This window comes from Phaenicophaeus curvirostris, chromosome 1 (genome assembly GCF_032191515.1).
Source record: "Phaenicophaeus curvirostris isolate KB17595 chromosome 1, BPBGC_Pcur_1.0, whole genome shotgun sequence".
NCBI lineage: Eukaryota > Metazoa > Chordata > Aves > Cuculiformes > Cuculidae > Phaenicophaeus > Phaenicophaeus curvirostris.
In genome coordinates this window covers 115714637-115735200 of record NC_091392.1, presented here as the reverse complement: position 1 = coordinate 115735200, position 20564 = coordinate 115714637, and the positions used below count along the sequence as shown (strand labels likewise).

General features: G+C 36.7%; 2 protein-coding genes across 2 annotated transcripts in view; one reads left to right on the top strand and one right to left on the bottom strand.

Moving 5' to 3' along the window:
• Positions 1-20564, bottom strand: part of SH3BGR (SH3 domain binding glutamate rich protein) — a 614594-nt gene that overhangs the window by 269592 nt on the left and 324438 nt on the right. The gene's annotated exons all lie outside the window — the stretch shown is intronic.
• DSCAM (DS cell adhesion molecule) overlaps positions 1-20564 on the top strand; it is a 456923-nt gene that overhangs the window by 321423 nt on the left and 114936 nt on the right. The window lies entirely within an intron of this gene.

The window sequence follows — 20564 nt, the reverse complement described above, 5'->3', positions numbered from 1 at the left end:
TAACATCTCATTTCAAAAATTTGTAGCGGATCTAAGCTACAGCTGAGTAATGAAGGAGTAGTAAGAAAATTCTTTGGTCAAGGGTTAAAAAATATAACAAAGAAAAAATACGCACAGCAACTGTAAAAATCTCAGAAGTTGAAGAAAATATGGATTAAAAAGTCCCTTAATGAATTCTCAAGATACTATAGGTAAATACTATAGGTACAATTACAATAGATACCATAAGATGCTACAACATACTGTAAGATATACATACAGCCACAGCAGTCATTATGACTTAGCCACCTGCATATAGCTTTCAGAAAATGCATCTAATTCTGTTGAATCTGGAGCGCAAACACAGCCTCAAATTATCTGTGCTTTCTAGGCACAAGAGACAAAAGCAATGCATGTGTGTTTTAGGTGCATGTTAGCTATAACTCCTTCAAATATGAACATAGTTGAGAATATAGAGGAAAAAGTCTGCAGAGGTGATATAATTTCTCACTAAAGAAAAAAGAGACTTGACACTTCAGCATGCCAAATGTTCCTGGATGACCTGTTAGACCAGTATTGAAGAAGGTCAGCAAGCCATACACTTTCATGTTTGTAGGATTTTTGAAGATTTACTAAGGGCTTTGAAGTTCGGAGATGTCAATTAGCTTGAAAAAGATTTGCCCTTGAAAGTAAAAAGATTATTTTTTCTTCTGAAAGGAGTGAAAATCCAACTTATTCTCTATTGGAGAGCTATACTTTAGACCACTAATGTTTAGGGGTGTGTGTGTGTTTGTTGTAATGTCAGGGAATGAATAATTAAGTTCATTGAAAGGAAATGTGTCAACTTTTTAGGATTTGCAAGCCTTGGTACCTGCACTTTACCATAGTAGCTTTGTCTTCTGACAGATAACATGATATCCCAACATCTCAAGCAATTATATTAATTGCACTCATTTTCTGTGGATCAGTAGATGTTCCAGCTTCTGTGGTTTCTGTAACTGGCCATTTTGGGGCCAATCTTCAACTGTAGTAGCAATGTACTGCTGTAATATGCTACAGAAAAACAGCTTTCCTCTGGTTGGCAGCTATGCATACTGCCTGTCTGATCACTGCATGCAGTTTCATGTGTGATAAAAGAGCATCCCTTATCAAATAAGAGCAGAAGCTTCCCTGGAGAGTCAGTTGCTGTTTGATTCTAATGAAAATCCCTCCGGCTCAGATAGCAAGCAAGCACGCCTGTACACCCTCATGCATTCCCACTAACACGCATACCGCTCCCAGCACGGCTGGTTAGAGCAAACACCATTAGCGTGTTGGTGTGTGCATAGAAAAGGCACAGCTTTAACTTTAATCAAGCACACATTAAGGACAAGCTGCTCTGGGGAAGTGTGCCCTGGTGGGCTGCAAGTATAGCTGGATTCCCTGTTCTGGTGGCATGGTTAAGGCACATAATACTTGCACCTGGTAAGGAAGAGTGACTCCAGAGTGGACTCCAAAGGCCTGAGCCTGCCATTATTCTCTCTGGTACTGTATCTTGTCATTCATTGCTTTTGTTTTCTCTGTGGTTGTTCTGGCTCATTTTTCCTCTCCAACAATCCTGGCTTTGGACCTTAGATCTCAGCTATTGCCCTACTATGAGACAAAAACCTTGAGTTTCCTTCATTACAGTCAGTGTTCTTAATTAGTTGATACTGCTTTGTAAAATCACCCTACATGCTGCCTTCACACATACACAGAAGGCGGGACCTAACACAGGCAGTTGTTTCTGGGTGACAAGGTTGGTAAGTAAGAAATAGCCTTCCAAAACAGAAAGATTAGCATCAATACGTTTTGTTGTGGCTTCCCTATGACACGTTGGCTTCCCACCTTCCTTCAGTCTATCTGTGGGTTGTCTGTAAGCAGTATCTCAAATCACCTAATAAAAAGTAGAGTGGCTTAGATGGATTTAGTCACTGATCATGAAACTAGACTGCCTCCTAGAAAGAAAGACATGTCAGCAGTCCCTTCACAGCTGCCTCCTTCAGTTCTTAACTGTCCCTTGTACCATAGATCCTCATTTACGCAGATGCTAACCACTGATAGCATCACCACAACCTTAAAAAGAACCCCTCTTAGGCACAGTTTATTATTCTCCATGTTCAATATTTCCACCTACTGTGTTAGTAACATTGCTGGATAATTTTTTGCCTTTTATACATTCTGTGATAAATCTCTTAAATGAGACTGGATACTTTACTTTTCCTGAATCTCCAGTGTCACATATATCTAAACAGAAAAGCTGCTGACCTTTTATGTCAAAAGAAGGCAGACAGATTTTTCTTTTGGTAGGTCAGGAGTGGGCAGTATAAACACTGACCTAATATACTTCCATGACTTGCTACCTCTGAAACTGACAGACTTTTTCTTAGTGAAAGGGCAGCTCAATCCATAAACAAGACTCTTAATGCTAAGAAGGGAGTGGTAGTAATTCCAGATTACTCATTTATTTAGTGCCTCTGTGTTTGTTGTGAGATACCTTCATGTCAGAGAAACTGGTCCAACTTCTTTCTGGAAGAGAGATTGTATGAGGAGGGAGTGCAAAGAAAAAAGATGAGAGAAAAAGAAAGAGGCTTTAGGAATACTAATAGAAATGTGAAAAGAAAGAGCTGTCAGAGTTGATGCTGAATCAGGAACCACAGGGTGAGAATGGCAGCCGTGAAAGCAGAGAGTCTTCACTTAGCAGCTATTATCCTTCTTCTTTTCTTTTCAAGAAATGGACATAAAAATCATGAGCAGTGATTTTTTTTTCTCTTCTTCTGAATCAAGGCTAAGTGGTTGTTCCTTATTCACCAAGACATACAATATTAGAAAATTATGAGAGAGATCTGGAATAAGGAATCTAGTGCTGTCTTGAGACTGCTGGTGCTTGGGATGAGAAGACTTCTAAAGAATTTCTATAAAGGATAATGAGCCTTTAGCATGACGGGAAGAACTAAAAGTATTTAAAAGTTGCCTGGGAGTCACAAGGGAAGAGATATCTGCGTAAAAAGGATGGTCTTCCTGCCTTCATCTGAATAAATGACACACTCCCTAATTCCACTTTAGGAGCTATATATAACATGATAGAATGGTATTGTGAAAAAATTCCCTCCTGAAAAGAAAGCTTGCATTAAGGCATGTATGTTCCTATGTAAATAATCTGTTGGAGGCAGTCATGTTAGCCTTGCCCCTTTTTGAACTGAGCCAGAGAAGTTTTACTCTGATCACCAAAACATTTCCAACAAATCCTCTCTGCCAAGAAAACAGAATTTCTTCATTCACTTTCCTCTCAAATATGCTTCTTAACTATTTGCATTATATGTGTTTAATGCATAAACCTAAAGATGTCAATTAGACCCACACCTCCTTCTACCAGGAACATACTAATCCCAGTTAATACTTTTAATGCTAAGTTTCACCACTTATTTTTAAAAGAAAAACTTTTAAGATTGTTATCGATGACAAGAGCTGGTGGAATAATGGAAAAAGAGGTTGTTTGGGAAAGAGAGGCTGATCAGAGTATAAAAGTGAGTGTAGTGTCCTGTTGCTGCAGCTACCCTAGGTCTTGGCTGTGACCAAGCTTGGCTTGTTGACCACCCTGTGACCAGCCTTCCTTATAGTGTGTCTTGTTGACCACGACCTCTTCCAGGGAAGATTTTCTTTCCATCTTCAGACAACTCATGGAACAAGGAGGCCTGATCACAAAACTAGCTACTGCAAAAGAAACAAAAGATAATAATAGTTATAAAGACAAATAAACACAAAAGATGCCTGTGAAGGGAGGTTCTGAATCTAGTGAAGCTTCTTCCTCCACTACTAGCTAACAGTTGTTCTACCATATGGGTGAAGCACTCTAGCTTTTGTTTATTAAAGTGGACAGAAGTCTTGGCTTCCTCCACGAAACTTTATCTTGGCAGGATAAAGGCACACTTCCCATTAGACCAACCAAATGAGTCTGCTTTGCTGCGACACCTGCAGTAAAGCTGTGATGGAGAACTCGCTGAGCTCCTTTTACCAAGGTGCCTCTAAATGCTCATTTTAGTCTTTAGGAAAATAATTCCTTGCTGGGAATATAAGAATGTCAAGATTTGTCTAATTGCTACTTTTCTTTGTGTATATAATATAGAGAATAACATCTATACATAGTTGCTATCCATTTGTTTATGTCCATTTTTCATTAAAAATGCATATATCCCACAAGATATCAGTAAAGGGTGGCACTGCCTGTTCTGCATTGGCAAAGATGAATCATCCATGCTATGTTGTAAAGAAGATAAAAACCACCATCTCTAACACCTTGAAAAAAAGCTTGTAGGAAGAACAGCAATCATACTATGCACAATCCACCTGTGCCCAGTTATCTTGATATTTCTTAATCTGTCCTTGCTTCATTTTTCATAGTCTGCAAATAGTGTTTTCTGTAGCAAAACAAAATAAAGTCCCCTGCTCTGATTGTATACTCTTTTTCACTGTTTTCTTCTCCTGAAATTCTGACATCTTTAAACAAAGTACTTCTTCATTTTTTTGTACCTTCATACTTATTTTATCTCAGGGATAGTACATATTTTTCCAGTGGACAAATTAGGCCAAAGTTGGTAGAAATCTTTGGATGGTTACTTGCATATCACCTCAGAATGAATGAGTAAGGGAAAGAAAACCAAAAATAATTTCAATGAACTGAAACTACTATTGTACCTCAAAATGTCCTTTCTTATGAACTGGTGAGCTCCCTTTGCTTGCCTTTGCCCTTATCCTAATGACAGGCAGCTCTCTCTTTCACCACATATTTCTTGGCAAATAAAGGCAAAAACTGTGTTAAATGTAAGGATAGGAATGAACTACAGTACAGCTCAGATTAAATTCCAAGTAAAAAACTATGTGTTTTAATTGCTTATTTATTTTCATTAAATGCACAATCTAAAAGACCCTGCAAGAGAGCTACAATAAATCTCGGAAACTTGATAATTCTCCCTAGACGAAAATACTTTTTCTTGTTGGTAAAATAGCCCATTTTTTTCCTAATGAGGTCGTCCCACTATGAGAAATGAACCGATTCCGAATGCTGTTTTCTGTCTCTTCAGACCACTGGTACAGCTTTGATTTAGGGACTTGCACTTTAAGCACCCATCATGTGTCATTACCCCGACAGGCGGCAGCAGCCGCAAGATACAAGCTCCAATAAATTGCACTGAAAATCGCTGAAGCGATCCTTTGTTGATTTTCCTTTACAGCTATTCAATGGCAGATCAGCTGTCATAACAACACAGTGCCTGTGGCAACAGGGTGAAATTAAACGTGAAGTATGTTCAAGGTAGCTGGTAGAAAGCTGGAATATCCCTTTTCTTCTGTACATTCAAATGCTTTCTACTTCTTTTAGTAATGCCAAGCCTGTGGCAATTGGCTAAAATGAATACTTTCTCTTGTAAGATAATTGCCAGATGTACTGCAGTACAAATGCTCAAGTGCTTTTGCATGCAAATCGTTGCAATACTCTCATTTAAGGAAAAGAGAGGAGGTAAGGACTACTCTCATTTTTTTTTTTAAAAAAAAATATTTTTATAATTGGGTGCCAGGAGAAAAAGAATATAGCAGCCCTTTTTCTTTTCTTCAAGGCTGGTTGCACAGCAATATTTTGGGCAGGAAGGTGAAACGGATTTCTCTTCAGCTAGGTAGCTAGCTAGAAAGTGCACATAGCTTCTGTTATATCTTTTCCATTTGTATCAACAGTATCATATTTATTGCTTTTTTTTTCAGAATATTTGTCTCTCTTATCTTTCTGCTGCCCAAATAACAACATTCAAAAGGAAGCATGGATGAGGATTTTTTTCAGAAGTTTTTTTTCCTATTGAAATTTTCATAAAGGGTACCAAATATTGAGGCTTTCCTGAAAAATGACAAGTTTAATGAAGTTGTGGTGATTTAATCTTTGAATAGCTTCACTTCACTTTTCTTAGAAAGCCTCATAAGGAACAGAATTCACAAGGCGTACTCTAGCTGCTGTTTTATTTTCTCCTTTTACCAAACACATCAGTAATACTTAAAACACAGGCAAACCACAGATATTTTAACTGCGTATCCTCCATTCTCAATCTTACTGCCTCTTGTATCCTTTTAAATTTCTAGTTTATTCAGAGAAGGCTTTACACAGCACTGAGATTGCAATGAACTCTGTGTCCAGGTTTGGCCAGCTGTGGTCAGTAGACTTCTGAGCAACAGAGATCATTTCAGATCAAGAATTACAGCTCCCATGTCTCTGAACACTGCTGAAATAAGAGTTGAAAATAACCTCTTCTCTGCTCTCCTCCTCCAGTTGAGATGGTGATGTTGCAGTGTTTGATACAATCACTGCCTACTTCTAGCTCTGCCACTGCACCCCTCATGGGCTCTGCAACGACTCTGAGCCTTATTCAGAGAGCAGGCAGAGACCATCTGAGGTTGCCAGTCACTGCTCGACCTGCAGCCACCCAGCTGGCTTCTTTGAGGGGAGCAGCACTGCAAGGCTCAGTCAGTATTATATTCAGAAACACAGCAGTGAAGCACTGTGAAGTTGGAGATGGGTGGGATGGCATTTAGAGGCTGTGGTGACCTTTATCCTGTGATTCTGGAGCTGGAAGATGGGAGAGAAATGAGTAGACATGGTAATTGAATTTGAACATTTATCTCAGAAATTCTCATCAGAACGCACCACCTTTAAATAAAATAATTATTTTCTTTTTTTTTCCTAATGTTTTCCTAAAGTAGTAAACTATTCAAATTATGAAATGGTTCTAAATCTCAAAGCCAGCTGCACAAAAATGTGACTTAATACAGATAGTGTTAGGACATTATTCTGATTGGTTAGTTCTTTTCCTTTAATCCATGTGCTAGAGGAGTGATGACTAGACACTAACCATCTTGTGATGACACTAATCACTATACCATAATTAAGTAGTGATGTTTACTGGTTTATCTAGAGTAATTACATTTCAAATGCAGTATGTATATAGATACACAGTATAATTCTTAAATATTTATCTTAAGGGGCATTTAATGCTTATAGTGCATTTAACTCTTTTTCTTTTTATATTTCTGTTTGGTTAAGCCAAATAATTTTCCTGAATAACATTTTAAAATATAGCTGCTGCTGTGAATACATTAGTTTTATTTGTAGGATTGGGATCTGTGTGAAGTGTGTTTGCTGCATTTAATGTTGGCTTCTAGTGGAGGAAATGCATGCGTGATCTATTCTTGCTTATTTTTATATTTGCAATGTCATCAAGAGTTGGGCCTACATCTCCCTAACAAAGATTAAATAAACTTAAATCAAGAGAGCTTTGCAAATCAATAAGGGGATATAAATTAAATTAGCAGGTATGTGCAGTACACAGGAATATTTCTTCTTCACAAAAGCTAGCTGTTGTAGTTGCATGTTTTTCCCTTTCACTTTTCCATTCCCTTTTCCTTGTCCTTCATCTCTTTTCTCTATGTCTCAGTGCCAGCTTTAAGGTACGTCTCATTTACAAAGTAACCATGTTCCAGCAGGACAAAGACTCAGGCTCAAAGAGGACAGTATTTTCATGTCTCACATCATTTTCCCTGCACGCCCACTGGTGCCTCTTCCTCTTCCTTGCTGGCCTATTCTGCAAACCTCACATCTCTGCCATAACTTCCACCTTTTTTAAATCCTTTTCCATCCCACATTAATTCTCCTATCTATCCATTTCACAGCTCCCTATTATCATTCTCATATGAGTTTAGGATTTGCAGGAAGTTATCTGAACAACAAGAAGAATGGGCAGAGTCCTTAATTACAATATTTCTTCTTACATGTCGGGGGTTCTTCTGCATTTCGAATCTTTTTAGTGTAGTCTTTTTCAGCATAAGACCTGTATTTTAAAAGCTTATTCACTGGTTTTTATTATTGAATGCTGTCATATGACCTGCATTATGATTTCTTATAATTTTTTGCTTAATTATTTAGGTAAGCCTAAATCTAAATAGTTATGTTATAAGTCCTTTTTCAAGAAGGTGACCTTCCAAATTATCAGTAAGCATAATTTCCAGAATATTTCCCTCCAGATAAGAGCTTTTCAGGATTAACATTCATTATATTTATCGTGGCAGGGGGTTGCAGTATTTTGCCAAATACAATATACTGAAATTTGTGGGCTTACTTCTTGATGAAGGTTATTACAAATAGATTATCTATCTTTTTTGTATCAATCACTGCAACACCACCTCTCAACTGGAGAGGGAGAGCATAGCAGACATTATTTGCAAATCTTGTTTCTTGTTTTAATTATTTATTATGGCTGATGTGAAAACCTGAATTTTGCCTAAAAAAAGGAACAAGCCATAGAGTTATAATAAAAAATTAATTTTACAATATATAAAAAAGTGTAGGATGCAAACTACACTTGAGTATCAAATGATAGTCACTAAATCAGTTGCATACTTTTTTCTGTATTTTTCTTCTGTAGTAAAAGAAAAATGTAAAAAAGGTAGTTTATATGAAAATACTTTATGCTTTAGATAAGAAGCATTTATTTCTTTTTAAATGTAATATAGAATGTTGCTATTAGCCAATCTTTTACAACTGCTTCCATAAGTGCAATTCTAAGCTTATTTCAAAGCAAGCAATTTTGCCTTCAAATATAAAGTGTTATATTGTGTAGTACTTCCTTTTTCTCTCCAACTGTTTTTTCAAGAATTATATGGCAGCTTTCTTCTCAACCCTCTGAAAATTCTATGATGGTACTCAGTATAAATGCTGTATATAGATTCTGTGAAAATCTACATAAAAACAAAAATTAAAAAAGGAACACAAAATGTAAGGTAGGAAGAAGAGCTCTGTACAAGCTGAATATTCTGTATACTGGAGAATTCAAGGCATTGTTTCCTATACACCTTTCTGCTGCGTACATTGGGTATAATCAGAAGGAAGGATTTGCAAATACAGATCTTCTTCTGCAGTCTAGATGTACTTGACTGTGGGAAACAGGTTTCCTTCACCTTGGATTGCATTCTTAACCATTGAGGTTCAACCTCTGCATCAGCATGCGAGTTCCTAACCACATTGTTCATTCAGATATTTGTTTGATATGTGATACTTGAAGATATCTTAATCTGTCGCTTTTATTTTTCCTGGGGAAAAATAAAAGGAAGAGTTCACTTATGGCCACAACAATTGATTTTGGAGTGTCTTCATGGTATAAGTAACTAAAGAAGCATGTCTCCATTTTTAGATAAATCATATTAGGATCCTGCAGGGTTAAGGAATGAATCGATTTAGTCTGTCAAACCAGGAGCTAATGGAAGAATGAGCTGTTACTGTTGGCCTAATTATTTATGATTAATCTAACAGAAGCCATTTTTTTAAAACTGTCTCCATCAGGCCACAGAACAATTAGTCTTACATTCACTTTTTGTTTTATTTTTGGTCCCGAGTTAGAGTATTTGGTCTTGTAGGAATTGTGTTGTAAGGTCAGTATGTACATCTTTGTGACATTCATTTTACCTTCTCTAACATTGTTTATTTTCTGCTTAGCTTCCATCTAGCAAATTTCTGGTATCCTCTGGGAAAGCAGTGTCATGTCACTGTCTGGATGTAGATGGACACACAACTAAATTCAGAAAAGAGAACTGATTCTTTAGGGAGGGAATAAATGCTATATTTTCAATTATGGTTCTTGACTTGCGAAACGATATTTTCCATTAAAATTGTTATCTTGTTTAGAAATGTACAAAACCTCCTTCTGACTTTCCAAAAGAATGAGCAACAGTATCCATTAAGAATTTACATCTTTATGAAAGTTTTGCGCTGTCTGCATTTATCAGAACACTAGAACAGAGCTGTCTGTGCAGATACAAGTAGGTCCGTGTAATGGCTGTTAGGAACTTGTTATATCTGTGGTAGCTGTGAGTCTTCACCGTGACATATTCTCTTGTGAAAGCTGGTGTGTTCTCAGCTGATTGAGGAAGTGGCCCAGCATGGACAGGTAGTGACAAAGACATTGTTGTTTAAAGTCCCTGCTTTTAGAGTGAAGCTTCTGAAAACGTCTATACTTAATTTTGCAAAATATCATTTGATATCATTATGCTGTAAAAGTCCAGCAAGATCTTTTTATCTTTTTGTTCTATGTAAGTTAATGGCCTCAGTTACTGGTATCTGTGCATGCACATGTGCATGATGGGCACTCACATAAATGCATTGTTTGATATTTATCTAAAAGAATGAATGCAAAACAGAACAAACCCCATCCAGATGGGGTCACATGGTATAGGATTTTCCTGAATGTACTTCTTATTAATTCTTATGCTGTTTGCTTGCCTGTAATGCAGCTTCCAGAGAGACGTATGAAGTGATTGATCTTTGGCTGATCAGGTGAAGGTGACTGATTTCAAATCTTTGCAGCAAAAAAACAGTTATACATCTGGGTTTTTTAATGGAAAAAAAAATACAGCTATGATGGGAATCCTTCCTTCATTAAACACTATTTTTCTTGTCTGTGACATTCCTGTTAATTTTTTGCAGTAACTTTAATCCTTGAAGATACATTCTCCAATAAATGCATCCTAAATATTATGCTCCTAAAGTAATTTCTTCAGTCTTAAAGGAGAATCCCGGTTTATAAAAATAGTATGTATACGATTGCCTTTTTGTGTAATCAGTGACATGCTGAAGGATGCTTATCAAAGCAAAAAGCTATTTAGGAATTTAAACATATGCTGCTAGGAGTCCACTTGGGTTGGGGAATTTCTGTTGTTTTAATATTTGGCTTAAACTTTTAAGGAAAAGTCTGTGCATATATAAGGTATGCCATACTATGTAAGTATGTGTAATGAAGCTCCAGCAAATGTTTTAAGTCTCTGGAAACTAATAGTAAAACATCAGCTGATACCAGGAGGCTTTCATTAAGCACTGCAAGTTCTCTCAATTCTGTTTCCCCATTCTGAAATTTTCTTGTATTAGTTTAAAAAAAAAAACAACTCCTAAATCATCACTGACCTAACAAGAACATTTCTCTACTAATTGGCACATTGTATTGAGAGATAAATTTTTAAGAAACAGTCCTGTTCTCTTATTTCCATCTCTTTCCTCACAAAGGGCAAAAGTTTTCAAAGGATCAAATATCTTTTCTAAGAGTTAGCTGATATAATCTTGTGACCACAAAATGAGAAAGAGACAGGAAAAAAGGATACCTCAACAGAGCTATTACATAATTACATTTTGTTCCAAATCTTCAATGCAGCAGAAAGAGCATCTGTTAGAAGGTTATTTTTCCTGACTTTTAATTAATAGTCATTGATTTTGGTAATAGCACACGTGTACATACACAATAGTGCAGCAGGATTTCACTTCTGTGGTCTTATCTCAAAACTGGCTTTTAAAATGAGTGCCTATTACTGTAAGCATTCCATAAGAAAGCAGTACTCTGCTATTTTTGTCTTACTTTGCAATGCAGCATAACTGTTGCATTACAACTGGTACAAGCTGGCTCTTTGCCATGCACTTAGAGCCATAAACTCATACTTTCAACAAGAAAAATCTCCTGTTATCAGATTTTTAAATGGTGACTTGCCAAGCTGAGACAAGGAAAAACAGACTTTTCAGAAGTGGTTGCATATTGTTGTTGAAAATCCAATTACCATTTGCTAAATGCCCATGTCTAAGACTTAAATAATAGTTTAATGAAGTTCTAGCTTTTAAGGAAAATGAGCATGCACCTAAATGGTAAGGAAGACCATTATAGGATTGCATAGGAATCCTGGGTGCCCTCAAGAATTTTACTGAATCCACATAGTATCTCTGTCGGTTCCCATATGTATTTCAGGGAACTCACCATTGAAGAGACAGAAGTGAATGAGGACTTCTGAATTTTAATTGCTAATAGTGATCCTTGCCTTTCCAAATCTACTTTGTTTTGGCATTTCACCAAAATAACTCGTTGCACATTGGTGCTAATGTTCTCCGTTTTCGGTCTTAGGCTCTTCTGTGAAACTGGTAGACCTTCTAAAACACTTAAAGAGGTGTTCAAAAACTGAGAACGGAGACAACAACCTGGCCAGAAGTAGTATCGACTGTTTAGCTTGGCTAGGATGACTAGGGCGTCTTTGGCTGCGATCTGCTTTTAACCAACGCTATCTAGTTATTTCACCTGCTAAGGTACAGTAGCAGAATAAATCAACCTCCCTTCTGGAAGAGGAGGCTCAAATGTAAAATCCATTGAGTGTGGATGAGCTGATGGCTTGACAACCTGCTGAGCTGTGGTAGGTGTCCCCATGTCTGCCGAGTACACGGCATCCTTAGGTCTTGTCCACATACAAGATTAGTTCTGCTTTTGCTAATTATTCTAGCATATTCTAATAGTAACATTACTTAGCTGTATTATTATAAATTTGTCACATGGACGCATTTTCTGGAGCAGAAGTTGACTTTTTGCAGCAGAGTTAAAATTACTTTCAAAAGTAGGGGACACATGAATGAACAGATGAAACCCAAAGCATAAACCCAAAATGAATTTCGCTTCAGCTGCTGTGTTTGAATGATCAAGTTCTGCGTGGGAAACGTAGGAGCCTGAAAGCACCAGGGCTTTAACTTGGGGCCATCCTTTTGTCTGGAATGCACAGGATTTAGAGTATTTTAGGGGTTACGTCATGGACTTTCAGCTTGCTTATACCAAGACAACTTGACTTACTTGTACTTTAACCACTTCCTCATACAGTGTGATGAAAGCTAACCCAGTGAATGTTACATATATGCTGAAATGCAAATGACTTCAGGTATTTATACTCTTACGCCAGAGTAATTCACTTTCATGCCCAGAAAAGACAAAAGGGGGAGTCATACTATACAAAATGTTATAAACCATTTAACTGGTTCAAGTCAGGGGATCTGTGCATTTTTTTATCTCTTCCTACAAAGCTCATGGGGACTTCCCCCAACTGCTATTCATTTGGTACCTAGGCAGACATATTTGTCATTGTCACGATAATGATCTAGAGGGGGTTTAATTCTTGTACTCCAAAGAATTTTAAGATATGGAGTCTGTATCCATTTAACATATATCACAGTATGTTTTAACAAGATAGTAAGTGAGAGTGAAGACTCTTCATATCTTTCGTGCAAAACTTGTAACAGTTTTTAAGTCTGGCATGCTCTGTGTGTACTAGGTGATGTTTCCCCAGAAAAAATACATTTACTTTAAATCTGATTTATTCATAAAATTCGTTTAAAGTTCTCCTCTCCTTTTATCTTTTTTTTGGTTTTTTTCCTTAATACACTGCAAACCTGCCTTTATGTTCACATGGAGGACAGGAGTGACAAAAATATACATTTGTAAATCCAGAAAGGACCTTATTTGGAAAAAGCCAACATGATTACTCCAAGTATTAGGGTGAACAAATATTTAAACATAGGTGTCTTTTGCAGTCATATATATATGGATGCATTCTTTCTCCATATATACATATATGTGCATTCACATATACAAATATGAATAATGAATACAAAAGTGTATTCATAGCATCAGTTGACATATATTTTTTTGTTGAGTATTTTCAGGAAAAATATGTTTGCCAGCTAAATTTTGTGCAGTATTAAATGCTAAGCCAATCTGCATGGCATTTAAAAGATGTAGATCTTATCTGCTGGGAATAATCTATCAGCACACTTGCCTCAAACTCTTGAGTCAAATCAAGGCTCTAAATTTACAGTAAAATCTTACATCCCTTTTTTGAATATGTGACAATTTTTCATTTGTTTTTGCTTTTCCAGAATCCAGACTATGATGTATTCACAATAGAAATACTTACTATATATTCCTTGATTGTTTCTACAGCTCCACTAATTTTGTGTGGGTATTTAGATTTTGTTTCTCCTTTTGGAAGCATTTTCCTTTAATGTGTTTTAAAGGATGTCATAGTCAGTAATTTTAAAAATTACAGAAGCTTGGATTAGAATCATTATGATGACAAAAATAGATTATATTTTACCTGGTCGAGAGAATGCCCATTAAAACAGTGAGGACAGAATCTATTAAACTTATATAAGAAAGCTTCATGTGTCTGAACTGCCTTTAATACAGTTTTCTTTCTATGTGGCACGCAGAGAAGGATGTAAGAAGTGTGTTTTTCTGGGTCATGGATTATAGAAGAAAGCGGGGGTGGCTTTAACGGCAGTGGTTTTGCTACGTACATGTCTTCAGCTTCATTATGTTGGCTGTGTAGACTGATGAGCTGTAATTGTTTCCTGGCTACCGTTGGTAGGAGATAGGATGACAAAGGGTTTTGGAGCACTGCTAGGTTCCTGTTTCTCTCATTGATCTCTGTGAGAACAATCATTATGATAATGATTCTAATCCAAGCTTCTGTAATATAACAGAGAAATAAATGCTTCTTGGTTAATATGCCTCAATTAATGGGTCACCAAGTGTGGCTGCAGCAGGTTGCAAGTAAGTAGCTTTCAGGATCTGAGCCCAAATGATTATAGGTTTTCTTTCCCTTTTTAGATGGAATGGATTCATAAGCCTTGCTCAAATGAATCGTTCTTGTAGTCATTAATTATAGTGTACACATGTTAATGACATCATTATCAGGAGATAACATAATGTCCCAAGGACCACGTGTTACAGTTGTTTCCTGTGCAAACAATTGTGCTTGATAATACAGCCTGTCACAAAATGTCAAAAGAAACCACACAGTGTCTTGAAATGATTGTGAAATTATCATGTGTCGCAGCTATGTATGTCATAAACAATACCATCATGACTGAATTTTTCATTAGCTTCTTGGGTGAGGGATACTGAACGAACAATTAAGATCTTGAACCTCTCAAGTGCAGCACATAATGCAGCACTGAATTGTTTAAACCATACCCTGTGACTGAATTAATATGCGTTAGTCATGAATTGAGGATATGCATAGTAACAGTAACTTGAGAGATTTTTTTCCTTGTATTTATTTAACATAAAGAGAAAATAGTTTATTTTTAATATTCTACAATTTATTTCTCATTTATCACTTCCTTTTTATCTTGTTTGGGGACTGGATAGTAAGACTATGAGAAAGTGAGCTCTAAAAGTATGAGTGATCTCGCTTACACCCTTACAACAAGGTGGTGATACAGCAACAGTCTCAAGCCTATAGCTGGCCTGTGGGATTTGCTGTTGACAGTCAGAGGAACAGAGCTGCTCCCATTATTTCAGGCAGTGGGGCCAGCGGGTGTCCCATGGCACTTCTAAAATTCCTGGCTATGCTTCTGCACAGTCCAGTTCAATAAGAGAGACTGAAATCCTTTTTGTTACCTGTGGATTTTGGCTGTTTCCATCTCTTAAAGTTTTCCTTCTGTACTATGAAAGTGACAATTTATTGAGCTATATATTTTTGATTTTCCTGTTTTGCTTTTACTGAACTGAGAAATGTGATTATTCTTCAGGAAGCAAGCTGTGCACAATTGCCAAGAGCTATGGCTTTACCAGGTGCAGAAAGGTTGAACAGTTTTCCCCAGGCTGCGCAACATGCTTGTTACAGGGCTGCCAGGAGGTCTTCTTCCCTAATGCTGCCTCCATTGGAGGGTTATATGGAACCTGCTAACAAACGTCTCCCTAGAAAAGTTGTCCTTATCATCATCTTCCACAGCTATGCCTTTTTTTAATCCACAAGGCTGTGGGTTTAGGTGCTCTGATGATAACAATAGTACTGCTTTATTCATGCAATAATTAGCCATCAGAAACCAGGTAGACAAAGAGTGCTGCCCAAACTTTATTCCTCCACTGTCTTTCCCTAACCACTGAATTTCAAAAAGTGCGTGCTCCTGATGCTGATGCTACTTTTTATGAAAAATACATTCAAGCAAACCAGCCTCCCTGAGGCAAGTCCAAGAGAGCTGAAATGCAAATATTTTAGAAAATAGGAAGTTGGAAGATTGGCCTCTAATGAAAAATATTAGTTTACATTTTAGTAATCCATGGTTCTAGGTTATTCCAAAAGAGAACAAGAAAAACATCTGAGAGGTAGCTCTTGAATTATATTTTTTCCTTATCAATAATAATGACATGGGAATTCCTGACAGATGACCTGTTTTTCACTTTCTGAGATATTTTTATAAGATTAAGATAATGATTCAGATTCCTTTCCATTTTCACCTGAATTGGAGTACCAAATCTTCCAATGTTCCCTACAAAACAAATTATTCAGGTTTACTGTCTTGCAGTTACCAACTAGCTCAGCCCTTATACATGCAATAAATCACCAGTGACCCTTTTTTCACCTCTTTGTCGCAAAGTCCCTTTCTCTGCAAAGGACACCATCTAATTAAAAAACGCAACAGGGGCCTGCTCAGACAGGAGGATAGGCTGGGAGGGGGAAATTGTGTGACAGTACAAGGATTTATTCTGGCAAAATCTGAGGCAAAGAACATGAGCTCTGGAGTGAGAGGTGTTAAGAGACTAGTGAGATTTATGAGAGGTCAGCAGAGCTGGCAATAGAAACTGGAAGAGTTACTGGAGGAGCCAGCAACTTTGCAAGCTTTTGGAAAGAAAATCAAGGTATTATTATTTGTTAGCAGGAGTATTAAAAATGTGTTTAACTGACACAGGGCTGAGAAGGCTTTTCTTTTTTCAGTGCTACAAATATGATTGCATTTATAGTTTTTTCACAGTTCACTAGTTCAGCTTCTTAATGAGATGTTCTTTGTTAAGACCAGTTCTGGGCACTTTGTCTCTTGGTTGATGCTACTCATATAGAAAAACTGAGTCAAGTACACAACATAAATAGAGGAATATTTCAGGAACCACACAACATAAAAGCATTTCCAGGTTATCTTTGGTAAACTTCTGTTAAATGTGAGTTTTTCTAGCTATGTAACTACCTCAAAAGATGGCAAACATACGCCATGCATTTTCCGTAGAAATAATGCACTGTCTAAATAATCAGGACATATGTTTACGAAGACTTCACTTGCATCTAGGACTCTTGAGCAATTTTGCAAAGCATCTTGAACACCTAGAAATAAAGGAAGGAACCTAACAGCATCTGTCAAAGAAGTTGTAAACTTTTTTTTTTGCCACAGAAAATAGAGGAGGATGAAAGTATCTTAAGTGGCTTTCAGCAAGCCTAGCCAGAAGGCCAGTCTTCTTCCTTGCTTCATTTAATCTACTATTTTCTAACTAATATGCATGATCAAAATAAGGCAGAATTAGGAGAAGTACCATCATTCACTAACTGCATAACCCTGAGCAATATGTACCCCTTGTACCAAAGGAGACCTTATCTTATGGGAAAACAGTGTTTATGTAATTAAAGAATGTATAATCACAGCATGATCACAACGTAATAAGAGACTATTTTAATTTTTAAGTGCTTGAAATTGCCATTTAAATAAGTTTCTTTCTTATTCCATGTAAGATTAATCCAGAAAGGATCTCTTACTGTTCTCTATATGCTTTAATTCTTCCATATTTTAAAGTCTTCTACTAGTAGAGTCTGAATAGTTAGTCTCCAAAAAGATTTCTGTCATTCAAGTTGGATTCAATACTAATGGAAGGTGGAACAAACTCTTTGAGCCAGTTGCTGGATCTGGAGACTTGGACAAAGCAGCCTGGTTGAAAAATGCCCCATTTTCTTTCTGAGGAACTGAGGGAAAGAAACATCCACAAACTGTTCTGAAGGTGTCCAATGTGATCAATGATCCATATAATCAGAGGGATAAAAAAGAAATGAAAATAAATTGGAATGGAGTAACAATCTGCCTTTATCACCTTTTTCCTCGCATAAGTAGTTAACATGATGTGGGAATTGGGTGCTTTTGTCCCAGTTTAAAGTTGTAGTTGCAGCTGCTTTGACAGTGGCAGCATCTACCTTTTTAGAATGTTTGTATTCCTTTATTAGTTTGGCATCATGCTGATATTGATAGTATTTTAATTTATCTTAATAGTAAGGAAAGTGAAAAAGTCATGTCATTCTTAAACATCGTTAAACTTTTAATTCTCAGTGAAATACTATGGGAGAAAGGTCTAGTACTTCTTTAACAACAAGGGATTTTTCATGCTAGATTTCAAAGAATAGGCAGATTTCTCGTCACTTAAAAGAGAACAGAATTGCAAGAGATTCTCAAGATAAAATCTCGGGATTTTTTTTACAAAATCTCAGGTAATATGATAAATCTTTCATTACAAGCAGCTATTAAAAAGTAAAGCTGGATTTGAGTAGATTTTTTGCAGAGAATTAGAATGGATATACAATACTAGATTGTGTCCTGCTGATTGATCATGCAGTCTGTTTTTAGTAAGAAACATGGAAGCATTCGTCCATGGGGAAATTCATTAAACAAGAAGCTGAGTAGAAGCTGACTAGAAATTAACGATCACTTTACTTCATGGCAAATAAGTGATTTTTGCCTCTGATTCAATAGTACCATAAACTTCAGCTTTGTGTATTACTTGGCAAAACTATTCATTCAATTCTTTATGGAATGAATTAAAGTCAAGAGTGTATTCCAAGGTAACCTCCAAGAAATACATGTACCTTAGAATGAATTTCATTTCCTGATTTTGAGAGATTGTACAAATACTGTTTGACTGGGGAAAAAAAAAAGTTTGGCTTTGAGAATTTTCATGAATTTTCATAATTATTTTCCTCTTCTGTCAGAATTTTCATTTGGAATTTTTTTATAAGCATGTTGGTCCGATTTATGGACAAGTTCAGAATTGTAATATCATTTTTTTCTTCTCTTGCTTTCAGTGTTTTGTAACACCTCTAACTAGGAGTAAGAGCGACTGAAGTAATTGAAGCAGTAGTACCAAATCTTAAAAAAAAAAGTACCATTTCTGTGCTTATATCACAGTCTTTGTAGGATAAGTAGCTCTAACTACTGCTTAATAGTTTCTACAATTGAAAAACAAAATGTTTATCTAATTGGTTAAGCTATTGGCCATGTGTTTAATTAGCCGCATGTGCGTGTGTATCTTAAGGATGTGATGAGGAAAGAAACATTTGACAATCATCTGTTTAAAAAAACCCCCACAACCTAGTATTTTCATGCTGCCCCTATAACTGGCTGCTTCATTTATCATATTCAACATCCATCCTATACAATATGATAAACCATGCTTAAAGGCATGACTTTCTTCTTACTTTGCTGGTGGTTATATAATCACCATTGCCATTTCGGCATCTGCTTTTGGGTGTTCATTCTGTATGTGGAAGAGGAAATGGGAGTTCCTATTCATTTGAAACACAATTTAAAGGAAAAAAAATAAACAAAGTCCTTTGAACTCCTTGTAACATTCATGCTGTGAAGAAGTACTGTGGAGGAAAGAGACCTCCAGCCCTGTGCCATGTGCTTTGTTCATGAGATGGATGACTATAATTTACTCCTGCCTGAAACACTAGTATTTATGATGCCTTTCCTTGGCTGAGGGGTAAAAATGGTCTCCAGAGAAACAGAGACTTTTTTTCTAAGAATGTATTGAAAACAGAAATCCACAGGACAGCTGAAGGTCAAGGAAAGAAAGTGATGAAGGTTGCTCAGTCTTCTTTTCCAGGTAATGAAATAATCCTCCTTATTCGACTCCATGGAAAACATTTTTTTAACCTCTCATACACACAGGTGTATATGCATGCATGCAAGCACAAATACACACAGACCTTGACCCCAGTTATATAGGAGGACCCCAAGTAAATAGTAGGACACCATCAACCTCAGGAACATTGGTGTAAAATTTGACTTTAAAGCTCTTTTTCCGCTATTCTCTGGCTCACAACTGGATGGGTATATTGGCTGGTATGAATATGCAAAAATAACCATAACCCTGTTTAAAATTAGGGTCGGCTTTCTCTGACCTAAAGCATTTGGGAACTGGAGCCAAATTGTCAGCCACTGCTTTTGTCTGGAAGCTTTATTAATTGTTCAGTGTAATGGTCCCAAAATACTCATTGGAAAGGCCTAACCTTTAGATTTGATAAAACATTGCAACAACATGACAGCAATGAATGTAAAAGGCACAAAAAAATCCCCAGGGGGAGATGTCCTAATTTTAGACTTAATCAAAGTAAGTGAGAATTTCCCTTTCGGATTTTCTGCTGTAAGAGCTGCTGCTTATTTGTCAGTTAAAGTAACTCACAGAAGCATTATACTAGGTATTTTTACTTTAAAAATATTTGTGTTTATCTAAGACCCCTTTGCTTTTCTTTACTAGTATTTACTTCCATAAGACTTACATTGAAAAAAAAATGTAAGTACACAGGTTACCTGCCATCTTTTCCTAGACTGTGCAACCTTTAAGATGGTTCCCCAATCTTCTAGAAATGTTTTCCTTTTCCTGACCAACTGAAGAGATGTGGTTTCCTTGCAGAAGATGCTTGCATGTTGAGCATCCAAAGTAGAAAATAAACCTCACAGTGGAAAATAAAATATAGAATAGATTAGGAGTCAAGTCTGTTGTTTTCCAGCAACAAACAAAGCTAATACTCCATAAATAGGCCATTCCAGACCATTCCCAAATCATCCCCAGATGGTCTCTTTGTCAAGGGACAAATATTGCAGTTTTAACTGGAGAAACTAGATCAATGTCCATTAAAATAAATGG